We start from the raw sequence: 13,215 nt of genomic DNA, 5'->3' as shown, positions 1-13,215 counted from the left end.
TCCCGTTTGCACCGCCGACGCCACACACAGTCAGGCCGATAACGGATGTTTCGGCATGCCTGAGCGTACGCGGCAGGAATCTGACTAAAAGACTTGCCTTCGATGAAGTGTGCACTTAAATCACAAACGGGACTCCATATAAGCTTGTTTAAACGCTTCAAGGGCGAGTCCAGGTCATGTTATACCACAAAATCAAAGCGGGGGGAAGGACTTCAAATAATTTCAAATATGCAGTTGAAGTCAAAATTATTAACCCCCCTCTATATTTTTTCCTTAATTTCTGCTTAACGGAAAGATGTTCCAACATATTTGTAAACATAATAGTTTTAATAACTCATCTCTAATAAATGATTTTTTTTATCTTTGCCATGATGACAGTAAATAATATTTGACTAGATATTTTTAAGACACTTCTATACAGCTTAAAGTGACATTTAAAGGCTTAACTAGGTTAATTAGGCAAGTAAGGGTAATTAGGCAAGTCATTGTATAATGATGTTCTGTAGAGAATCATAAAAAATTGCTTAAGAGGACTAATAATTTTGACCTTAAAATGATTTTAAAAAATTAAATTCTAGCCGAAATAAACCAAATAAGACTTTCTCCAGAAGAAAAAATATTATCAGACATACTGTGAAAAATTCCTTGCTCTGTTAAACATGATTTGGGATATATTTTAACTTCAATTGTATGCAATTAACCAGATAAAATAAAGAGTTTTAAAGGAATTTTTAAATGAAGCTTGCATTTTAACTTCATTTAATAACATTTACTTTATTTTTAAGGATGATACACACCACTAACATTTTTATAAATGTGGCACAATTAGACAACTGTCTAGTTTCCAACTATAGCCATTAAGCCAGATGCTTAAAAAAAATAAAGACATGAGTTGAAGAAGATAAATTGTGGCAAAAATACAAAGTGTGCATTTTGCAAATTGTTACGATAATATCTAAAAAAATGAACTCTTCATAAAATAATTAACAATAACTAATTATATTTGACAATATTTTATTTGGAGCCATTATAAGAACTACTACTTTTTGTTTGGCATTATAGTGATAACATTTTATATCAGATTATAAATTATACTTAATTGAGCTTAAACTAAATATTTAATAATAAATAAACATATTAAATCTATTAATATTTTAACTAAATATTTATCTAAATTCTTTATACCACAACATAAATGATTAATTTACTACTTAATAATATACAACCATATTTAATCTATTAATATTTTTAAATAAATATTAATCCAATCTTTATACCAGAATATAAATTATTAATTACTACTTATTAATGGACAAACATATTAAATCTAATATTTTTAAATAAATGTTTATCAAATCTTTATATCACAATATAAATTACTAATTTCTACTTATTAATGGACAAACATATGAAATCTAATATTTTTAAATAAATGTTTATGAAATCTTTATACCACAATATAAATTATTAATTTCTACTTATTAATGGACAAACATATTAAGTCTAATATTTTTAAATAAATGTTTATCAAATCTTTATATCACAATATAAATGATTAAGTTACTACTTAATAAAAACAAATGAATTTAATCTAATAATATCTAAAATATATATATATTAATTCTTTATAACACAATGTAAATGAATAATTTACTACTAAATAATAAAAACATATTAAATCTATTAATATATTTTTTATTATATTTATCTAAAATATATTTACATTTAAATTTTTGTCGATAAATAATCTGCCGACATTTGAAAGTAATGTAATTTTAGTTTGTTCAAACTTTAAAGAAATATTTATTATTTTTTAAATATTTAAGCTTCATGGTGTCAGATAATTAGACATGCTTTTTCATGCTCTATTTTATTTTTAATGTAATAATATGTAATAACAGAATTCAGAAATATGCTAACAAAACTGATTCCTCAAGTCCATAGGGCCTTGTTCTACTGAACTCGTCACTCATCTGGCACTTCTAGCTCTCCTTATCTAGAGTAAACAGTTGTTATCGCACAATAACGTTTGACAAACTTGTAACCTTGATGAAGGCCGAGACATTGGGCATGATGGTGTCAAGGGCAGACACTGTCTTTGACTGTGACTCCGGCATTGAGCCGCTCTGGCAGAGACACAATACTCCTGCTGAAAGAGTTATACTGTCCGCCGGGGTTAATGAAGTATGTGGGAGAGGCAGAACACAAAGAGGAAGTCACACTATTGTGCTGCGCGGCCAGGCAGAAACCCAGCTTTTGCATGTGGGCAGATAAACGGACGGTAATTAAAACAAGGCCCCCATTCTCCGGTCGGCCCGTTTTGAGAGAGCCCCCTGAAGCGTTTGTCGGGGGCTGAATGTTTCCGGACACGGTGCGGAGCGGATGAGATCACTCACAAGCAGTTCATTAAGTGATGAGTGCTTTCCCTCCCGCGGCGCCCTCTTCGACTGGAAAACAGAGGCGCCGCTCGTAACTTACACTGCCGCGGTGCTAGTAGCTAAACATCCACATGCTAAATCAAAACAAACGTCGACGCCTTCACTTCTTTACGTTGGCCATTTGTCAAAAAGCACTGGCAAAAGTTTTTAAGTGGTGCAGACAAAGGCATTAGCAATCCGTTCAAGAGAGAACAGAATCGGTTTCTTGACTGGTTTTTCGCCATGGCTGTAGGTCCAACCCAACAAACACATTTATGCTGTAGCGCTGTCTGTACAACGTTGCATTTTTTCAAAGGCAACGTCACCACTTATGGCTCTCTACATTGTCACAACGTAGATATGTAAAGGCTGATTTATACTTCTGCGTGAAAGCGCACGCGTATGCTGCGGCACAGCCTACGCGTGGACACATAGCCCTCGTCGTGGCCATCGGCGTCGCTGACGCGCACCTCTCAAAAAATGTAACTACACGTCGCATGATGCATAGCGCAAGCTCTGTGATTGGTCGGCGGGACCGAGAGCCGTGCTAGCCCAATAGAGCGATCGTTTACAAGTTTGGAGTCCCGTCAAGGAGCTCCGGAAAGTTTTGTTTTGCGTTTACCTTATGGTTTAAGTTGTTGCACGTCCACCGGTTCCTGCCTCAAAATGAGCGAGTTTGAACCCATTGTACATTAGGAAGCGTTCAGAAAAATCAAACTCGACACAGAGGAACATAAACACCTCACTGCCAACTAGCTTTTCGGAAGTGTTACAGAACAACAGAAACCACGCGCAGAAGTATGAATGCACAGCTATGCGTGTTGCATGCGCCGTGGGTCACGCCGATCACTCGACACTGAAGTATAAATCAGGCTTAAGACGTGAGAAGGCTGTAGCAAACGTTGTCATGTGACATTCAACAATCATGAGACAACGTTCTTACTACATGTATTAATGTTTTTCCTGACAGTTTATCAATACTGCCTAATACAGGATAAGCAGTAATAATTTTCCAGTATTGCTTAATTATAAATATTATTCGTTCATTTTTCCTTTTTAATATAGGCCTGTTTATATATATATATATAAGTTATGTATATATGTAAATGTATATAATCAGACTTTTTTATTATATATTTCACATTTAATACATACAGTACACATCTAATTATAAGCAAACATTATAAAATGTTTAGATTATAATAATTAACTATATATAATTAAACTGAAAGGGTAGGCCAAATTAAAATGTCAATCAAGAAAGTAAAGTAAACAAAGAAGAAAAGTAAACAAGTAAGCTAATTAAAATGCAGATACTACATTGAAGCTCAACCTTTTTACGAGGTTGGTACATTGTTGTAGGAAGGTCACTACGTCGAGGCTTCGTTGTGTGTTTGTTGGGAATGTACACAAGTCTTCTGAATAAACTTTTTTTATTATTTAGGGAAAGAGTTACACCTTTTCCCCCCAAAACAACATGCTGACTAAAAAGGTTTGGTGGAGAACTTTTTAAAAACTTTTATTTAATTTTTAATAAAAAAAAAAAAAAAGAAGGGGGCGCCAAAATGTTTACATCCACCTTACGTTCATGCACCAGTGTTTAATGGAAATGCTAAAATACGCATAGATAATTGAGTAGGGGCGACACAGTGACTAAGTGGTTAGCACTGTCGCCTCAAAGTAAGAAGGTCGCTAGTTAGAGTTCCGGCTGGGTCAGTTGGCATTTCTGTGTGGAGTTTGCATGTTCTCCCCATGGTTGTGTGGGTATTTCTCCAAAATCTTTATACAACAAAATAAATTATTAATTTAGTGCTTAATAATAAACTAATATATTAAATCTATTAATTTTTTGAAATAAATATTTAAATTCTTTATACCACAATATACATAATTAATTTACTATTTAACAATAACTAAACATATTAAACCTATTCATATTTAAAAATGTTTATTTATCTAAAATATATTTACATTTTAAATTGAGAGATGTTCTAGTAGTTGAGAAATAATCTGCCGACTTTTGAAAGTAATGTAATTTAGTTTGTTTAAACTTTTAATTAAAAAATTAAATAAGGAAAAGGTTGTTAAACTATGTAAGCTCCATGATGTCAGATAATTAGACATGCTTTTTCATGTACTATTTTATTTTTAATCCATTAATTTGTATTAAACAGAATTTTGAAAAATGCAAAACTGATTTCTCAAGTCTGTAGGGCTTTCTTCAACTGAACTCGTCACTCAACTGGCACTTCTAGCTCTCCTTATCTAGAGTAAACAATCAAATATATTTGCATTTTCATTTTTGATCCAGAGAGTTTCTAATAGTCGAGAAATAATCTGGTTTTGTGGGTTTCCTCCGGGTGCTCCAGTTTCCCCCAAAGGCATGCACTATATGTGAATTAAATAAGCTAAATTGACCGTAGTGTATGTGTGTGAATGAGTGTGTATGTATGTTTCCCAGTACTGGGTTGCAGCTGGAAGGGCATCCACTGTGTAAAACATATATGCTGGATAAATTAGCGGTCCATTCCACTGTAGCAACCCCCTGATGAACACAGGGACTAAGCCGAAGAAAAATTAATGATTAAATTTAGTAGGATTTTTTATCCGATAACAAAAAATGTGCATAAGCTACAATTGAATGACATTTACCGAATAAATCCTGTGGGATTTCAGCCATCATTTGGTCTTCTGAGACAAAATCCTAAAATATTTCTAAAATTCTAGGCTAAAATCTGTGATCGTTGGTTTGACATGTTCACCGACAGTCTCTTATTGGCCGTTGCGATCAGATTTTCCCGCCAATTAAGTATTGGCAGAGTCAGAAAATTTCGGATACTTTCTTGCAGTGTGACAACAGCTGTGACGAGCGGCAAACCAAGAACCAATAGGTAATAGATCCCAAAATAGAGCCAAATCTGCTGCTGCAATTCACGTGACAACTTCAAACCACCGTTAAGGAATGTAAATAAAAAGTTTCATTGAGGCACGCTGTGTGCAAAATTGCCACTACAGATTTTATATGCATGCTGTGAGAAATCATTTGAGAACACGGGATAGTGAAAGTGTCATGGAGGGATGATGTCAAACTCTGCGTGAGATTTCTTCCATGTTTAGCGCGATTTCAGAAACCCTTTTGACATTTCTGGGTTTCTCAGTAGTGCAAGTCATAGTTGAGTAAACTTAGAGCGCAGTGAATGGGAGAGTACAACAATTTTTTTTTTTTTACAATCCTATTTGCTGAAATAATAAAAGAAAAACGCCACAATGGTGTTACCACGACTTTGCGAAAAATGAAAAAAGTGTGAGACTGATGACGGCAGCCAGAGGAGAGAATAATGTCAAATTTCCTGTCCTGCCCCTTTACTGTCCTGCTCCAAAAACGCTGCATTTAGGCATGGGCCGGTATAAAATTCTGATGGTATCATAACCTTAGATAAAAATATCATGGTTTCACAGTATCACGGTATTGTGATTACTGCTCTAAAATATATTCTTCTGGAATGTCTGGGTAAAAAACTAAAACTTTTTCCCCTTTGACAACAGTATATTTTATTTTGAGAAACATTTATGATATTTTGGAACCGTAAACATGTCAGGCTAAATCATTCAAATGAATCATTGACTTCAGCTGTCTTCATTAGTTTCAAAAACACAGATTTCTTTACAATTTAACACAGCATCTTTGCATATTTTTTCTTCTAGAGATACTGTTGTCGTCGTAAAAAAACAAACAAAAAAGTAAATAAAAAACAAACACATACCTTGGAAACGGTTTTCCAGAAAATTTGGGCGGTTTTAAAACCTTGACTTTTCCAAACCGTGGTATACCTTGAAAACGGTTATCGTCCTATGCCTAGCTGCATTAAAACTATCTCGCATAATCAGTAATTCATTTTTGTAGTTTGACCCAAAGATGATATACTACACACATAAATGCATATAAATGATCATACTTTTTTAAAAATCAAAATATTAAGATTTAGATTAAGATTATGCTGATCGTTAATTGCATTATAACAGTCGTGTAAAAAGGGTCCATTGTGGTTCAGTCTTACATTATGACAGGTGAGATCTTACAGTGTGACATGGGAACCATGTTCTTGCAGTCTGACACTCTACAATCGTTTAGGATTATGTGAATCGGGCTTAAATTCCAGCATGTTTATCAAATAAGCTGTGATTTGGTTTTAACAGGTGCATATAGCCAATTGGAACTGGGGACCAACAGACTGACCACATTACATCAGAAATGTTTTGGTCATGTTAAAATGCCTTTTGGTGCGTTCACACTAGACACGGATGAAGCGTCGAGCGTGAGTGACTTACACGTTAAGTAAATGTGATTCGCACAAATGAAGCAGCGCAAATTGAGCAATCAGTGCATTTGACACATGATTCGCTTGAGTTGGAAAATCTGAACTTTAGCAAACACTCGCACTGCTTTAACCAATCAGGAGTTTGCTTTTGTAGGGGCATGATTATGGCTGCATTTACACTGCAGATCTTGATGGTCCATTCCGATTTTGTCACTTTATCCGATTGTTTTGATGACCTGCTTGCATCATCTTTTAAAAGTGACTCTTATCCGATAGTCTGCATTTACACAGCACACGGCAAAGGCTCAATGACCAGGAAAAAAAGAGCAGGCGCTAACGAACAGCTGATAATTAAAGAGTGCTCTTTTCTTTATTCCTGTATGCAATCTGTTCGCAGCTTTTGACAAGCTGTTTTACTATAGTTTATGACAGAAAGGTTCTCATTTGGCCATCTTATTTTGATATATAGGCTTTTTAAACCAATAGGGATCTTAATGTCATGTCCATTGCATGATTATGCACGTGATGTATGCACTAGTTTTATAGTAGTTTATATTGGTTACGTGGCGGACATTGCGCTCTCTCGCTCTCAATAAAATGCTTAAATACCTGTGCTATATGACAATATAAAAGCTGTTAAAGCCCTCATGTATGAGATTTAAGGTTTGGGACTCTGCTGAAGTCTGTTCTAAAATGAAAGCGTCAGACATTACGTCATTCACTATGGTTTTTCATGATGCGCGACTCGCATTGACGAGTGAAAATCCGATCTACCTGCTTACACTGCAGACATGAGAACACAGATCGGATAAATTTCCACATAAGAACAAGGGCTGAATCTGATTTAAGTAAATCAGAATCCATGTGATTTGTTCCTGCTTTTTACATACATGGGCCATATCCGATCTGTGCCACATGGGAGAAAAAAAATCGTAATTGAGTTACTTGAACAGTGCAGTATAAATTCAGCCTATGACATAGCGCCGGCAGTTATGTCCTGAGGGGAAATCCTCCTGCTGACACCGGACAACAGGTCATGAAACTGGGCTCAGCTCATTTGATGCGCGAATAAAGTGAGTAAACTCAAAATGTTTACGCATCTATTTGCGCGCGAATAGCGTGATTTATTCACACAAGGCACGTTTGTGAACTCTGTCATCAAAGTTTATTGGTATTATTACCTCCAGAATTGTCTTGAATGGCTGCAATCCCAAAGGGAAGTCTTGCGTCTCTAAAAGCCAGTTCTTACTGGCTTCACTGCATTTCGTCTTCATCTTCATCTTCTGAGGTGCAAGTCATTTATTATATAAGAAAAAAGGCCACAGCGGTTTCTACTACCATAACAAATACAATTTTTCATTTTGAAATTTGGCGCCAGTTTATCACGAAGTGACAATTTTATTTTCTTTGCATCATTAAATGAAGAAGGTGCCTTATTTGTGATTGTGTTATGCAATATTCCAGTTTTGCACATCATTTTTTGGAACATAGCTAACGGCGCTAAACTTAAGTGACTCAACACCTTAGCAACTCCATATCAACTCTCGAGCATTATGGCAGTGAGTATTCAAGTATTTGTTTTACATTTTAAACAAACATTAAGAAAACATTATGATTCAATTTGATAAGCAAACCGATTTCAGTGTTGCTCTGTCCAGTCTGCACTTTATGAACTCAGATAGTGCAGACCTTGTGAATTACTGTTAGCAGAAAAGAAAAGAGAAAGAAAGAAAAAAGTGAGAAGCAATAATGCAGCAAATTAAAAACTGCCTAATACCTTGTGGTATTCAGAGCAAGGAAGAAATCTCCAGTTTTGAGTCATGAGACATTGTAATCTATTCGGCTAAAGCGCTTGACATTTCAGTGACATTTTTGCCTGGTCTCCACCCAAAGGTGGTCAGCAGAAAGATGAAAGAAAGCATTCACCTGTCACCTGTGAAAGACCACTCTGAAATCCCACTACTTCATCAAATCTCGCAGCAGACGTCCAACTCTCTTCTACCAATGTCCCAAAGCAAATCACAATAAAGCAGACAGCCAAAAACTCCTTTTTTTGTATCTTCAAAGGAAGCAAAAGACACATTCCAGGGCTGCCTTTTTGGCCTGGATGGTTTATTTTCACCGAAGAGCCCATAAGATTGCATCTAACTTCTAACTTGTTCAATAAACAAACTGGCCAGACAACAGCAAACCTTTTTACAAACACAGAAAATGAATTAATTACATCTTAAAATATTGCATAATTTTTTCCAGATGCAAATCTTATGGTGTAAAGGAAAATAACTCTATCAAAAGGCATCATCTTGCACTGACGCATCGGTTACTGAGATAAGCATCCAATACGGGTGACATTTACAGCTTCAGGGTCAGTGTTATGATCAAACTGTAGCTAACAAGGTATGGAAAAGGTCATGTTTGTGTTTGCTAGTTCCTGCTAAGTTTCGCGTGATCGTGAGAAGCTTTTAATAGTGTTCGTTTTCTTGTTACTGGATGTTGTTTTTCTTCAGTCTCTCAACAAATATTCATTTTCAAAATATAGAAGTCAACATTTAAAGTGGATCCAAAACTATTTTTTCAAAATTGTTCCAAGGCAAGAATGGGTATTGTTTAATAGTTTTAGGACAACTCTGATGAAAGGCTTTGAACCACTTCAAATGATGACTATTTTATAAAATTTATGCCAAAAAGCTACAATAAAATGCCAATAATTAAAGGAATAGTTTAGATGTTTGTTGATCAAAACCTGTACGTTTTTAACTTCCATGTGAAAAATCGAATGAAATTCCTGAATACCCAAAACTTTTAAACCATGATACCGATGAATGCTACATTAACGGATCACTGAGCAACAGTGTTATTTTCATCAACGCAAATAAGGACAAAAAAAATTACCACAAAGCAAAAAATAAACTTGTTGAAACTTGTTCTCTAAACTATAACAGAACAGAGCACTGCACTTAGACTCAACAAAATTTAACGGTTATAATCTAATTAATACATATTAAATCTATTTTAACATTATTAAAAATATGCTGAGTGACTGATATTTGTTGGTTTGTATCACAGTTCTAATGTTAATTTTCAAACAATGTGTTTGCTAGTTATTTTATTTTCAACATCTGAGGTAAACTATCTGCTTCCACCGAGTATGAAAATAAGTCACATAAAATGGTATTCAAACTCATAGTAGTATCATTTAAGACTGAGTAATCAGCACCTGAGGTGATCATTGCCATAGTAGTGTATAGTGGTGTAACGGATCACAAATCTCACGGTTCGGATCACATTATGGTTATTAGTCACGGATCGGACCATTTTTCAGATCAGCCAAAACGAGGAGACGACAAATGTTATTTGCTTACCTTTTAATACAAAAACAGTACTGCAAGACACTTTTAGTTTTATTTTTAAAAAAGAAGAAATAATCAGCTGTATATAAATAAAATGTAAAATATTCAGTACTGTGAAAAATTCCGTTACTACTGTTGCTGATAACACTAAATGTATAAATCTGACATTGTAGTTTGTACAACCCAAATTAATTTTTTGTCTCATTTTCAATAAAGGATTCAGTTATTCATTTATAAAACTTCATGTTTCATTGCTAGATGGATCATTTTTGAGGAATTATTCAGTGGAGTATTTTTTGATACCTGGTTGTCGCCACCTTTTGGTTAAATAATGTAATTGCTGCCTATAACTTTTATTTTTGAACATATAACAGTGATTTTAATCTTTATCATAAACATCAGTGGTTATATCTAAACTATGAACTGCAAGTGATTCTTTGTTATTTGACTGTTTATAACTTCATAACTAACTCAAAAGACTAAAGACTGAATCTCTTTCTTGATTTTTGCGTTTTTCAAACACAGAATTTGAATGCAGCGATTCAAAGGATTAATAAGCATATGCAAATCACCATCATTTAATTCAATTAAATTCAATTCACCTTTATTTGTATAACGCTTTTACAATGTAGATTGTGTCAAAGCAGCTTCACATAAAAGGTCATAGTAAATTGGAACAGTGTAGTTCAGTTTTCAGTGTTTAAGTTCAGGTTAGCTCAGTTCAGTGTGGTTTAAAAATCACTACTGAGAGTCCAAATACTGAAGAGCAAATCCAACGATGCGTAGCTCTACAGAATGAATGAATTAATAATTTATGTTTCATGGGTGTTGACATCCTGACCTTATAATGATTAATCGTGCAGCTTACACTGAACGCATTAACGCAGGCTAAACAATAGTGACAGAAAACACCTTTAATAACCTAAGAAACCCACCACATCTCGAATAACCTACCACAACTTCTTCCATCATCATTATATTTTACGAGAAAGCCTAAATGCTTTCAAACATGTTATTTGAATGATTTGAGAGCCGATCTATTTATGATCATTAAAAATTTAGGATCAATCTACAAGTTAAAAAAAAATTATTAATCCGTGGGTCACGTATGTTACGAAACATGGTTTGTTATCTGTACGAATCACAGATCAACCGTGATCTGTTACTCCCCTAGTATTGTATGCTGTTGTTCAGCCATGACATCGCATGAATAGAAACTGTTTCTAAAACAAAAATTGAGAATCGCCGTCATAAAGATTTTGAACCAGGGTCAGTAAAAAGTGAGTAAACTTTCTTTTTTTGGGGGAACTATTCCTTTAACACTGCTTGACAGGTAAACACCCTAGTAACCATTTAGCAATACATCACTCCAAACACCTTAGCATGCTCATAGCAATACCTTGCCACAAAGAGTTTTGAGCAGCACCTACTCACAGGAACATAACGATAACGCTACAATATTTGCATTTCAACTCACGCTGAACTGTTAAGTAGTCTATCTGATGTGGGCTCTTTCCTGTGTGCAGACATTTGCAGTAGGCTCTATATACTCTAAATGTAGCTGAAATGCAAAGTACAAGGCTGGTGAACAACAAGTCCTGACTGGGTAATTAAAGAGCTGGGAAGAGAAAAAAAAAGCAAAGGCAGACTGACTGGAAACCACTACCAGCCCTTGAAGAAACATCTGTGTTAAAGGAAAACAAGGTAATTATATGGAAAGAGGGAGGAACTGCTGAAGTATTTAGCCTTCAGAGAGAGGCGCTTTGTCTGCCACTGCAGCATCCTTCTGTCCAAAAAGACCACAATAGTGGAAAACTACAACCAGACCTCTCCAAATATACGTATTTCACATCTTTCTTTCACCTCGTGAAAAAATCTCTCCAACGATTTCGCTTGTTTTATCCGGCACACTACTATTGTCGGAAATTTCCACATTCCAAGGATTCTTCCGGAGTCGAACACAACTTTGTTGTGGACCAGAACATTATCTTCAAAGCCCAAGCGCAAGTGAAGCCCCCCGCAAAGACCAAACTCCATTTTTTCATTGTGAACATGAGCCAAAAGGAAAAGAAAAGCTCATACACAAAACACACCCTGCAGCAAACTTGCACTTTCTTCTTCCCTGTCATACATGAACCAGCCAACATGAAACTTAATGGTAGGGAATGAATGCTGGATAACCGTGTTTTACTTAACTGATAACAACTTGAGAAAAGCTTTGGCTGATGCTTGGTTTTAAGTTCATTAAAACAAAACAGGTAGAGGAATGCATTGCATGGTGCCTTCCACATAAAAAAACTTCCACATTTCACGGTGTGTTTGTGTGTGTGTGTGTGTGTGTGTGTGTGTGTGTGTGCGGTCCTTTACTGACAGCCACATGTGTGGATCTTGTCGGAAAATATGGCGAAAAGTCCTACATGACGATAATAGTTTGATTGCAGTGTTTACTTCAGTAATGCCACTAATATCTGCATACTCCACATGTCTTAATTCCATTTCTGTTTAGTTCAGTTATGACTTTAGTCGCATTAAGGTAATTAAGGCATTAAGGTAATCAAAAATCTCTGTTTACATGGTATTCTCTTAATCTCTTAATCAGAATATTGTTTTAATCATATTAAAATCATATTAAAGTATTGTTGCCCATGTAAACATGCTCAATGTTTGACACACCGTCAGGGCTCTGTGAACTTGGCATTGAGAAGCGGCATTTTCTGTATGTACGTACATCAAAAGCAAGTATAAAATGGCTGTTTGGAGGCCTACAGTTCAAAATTCATGTTTAACTGAATAAACAGTTAGTAAACACAAGTACATCTTATTCAACATAATTTGTTTTCATCACCAATTATCATAGTAGAACAGTTTCTCAAGCAGTTTGGGATGCATTTTGGAAATAGGAGATGAGCCCCTGGTCTAATGCACCACCTGGCTCAAGAAACCCGTTCTCAAAGACTAATTATTTGGGTAGCACAAATATTCTGAATGCCTTCAGCAGAATTCAAAGAGCCATTTTAATCTAGATTAATTTCTAAATTAATCTAGATTAATGTAGATTAAAAAATTTATCTATGCCCACCTATAATATATATATATATATATACATATATATATATATCCATTCCATAT

General features: G+C 35.0%; 1 protein-coding gene across 1 annotated transcript in view; it reads right to left on the bottom strand.

The window, feature by feature from the left end:
* igf1rb (insulin-like growth factor 1b receptor) overlaps window positions 1-13,215 on the bottom strand; it is a 174,811-nt gene that overhangs the window by 149,592 nt on the left and 12,004 nt on the right. The window lies entirely within an intron of this gene.

The sequence above is a fragment of the Danio aesculapii genome, chromosome 7 (assembly GCF_903798145.1).
Source record: "Danio aesculapii chromosome 7, fDanAes4.1, whole genome shotgun sequence".
In the NCBI taxonomy this organism is placed as follows: Eukaryota; Metazoa; Chordata; class Actinopteri; order Cypriniformes; family Danionidae; genus Danio; species Danio aesculapii.
Note: the sequence above shows the minus strand (reverse complement) of the source record. Positions and strands in the feature narration are given on the sequence as shown.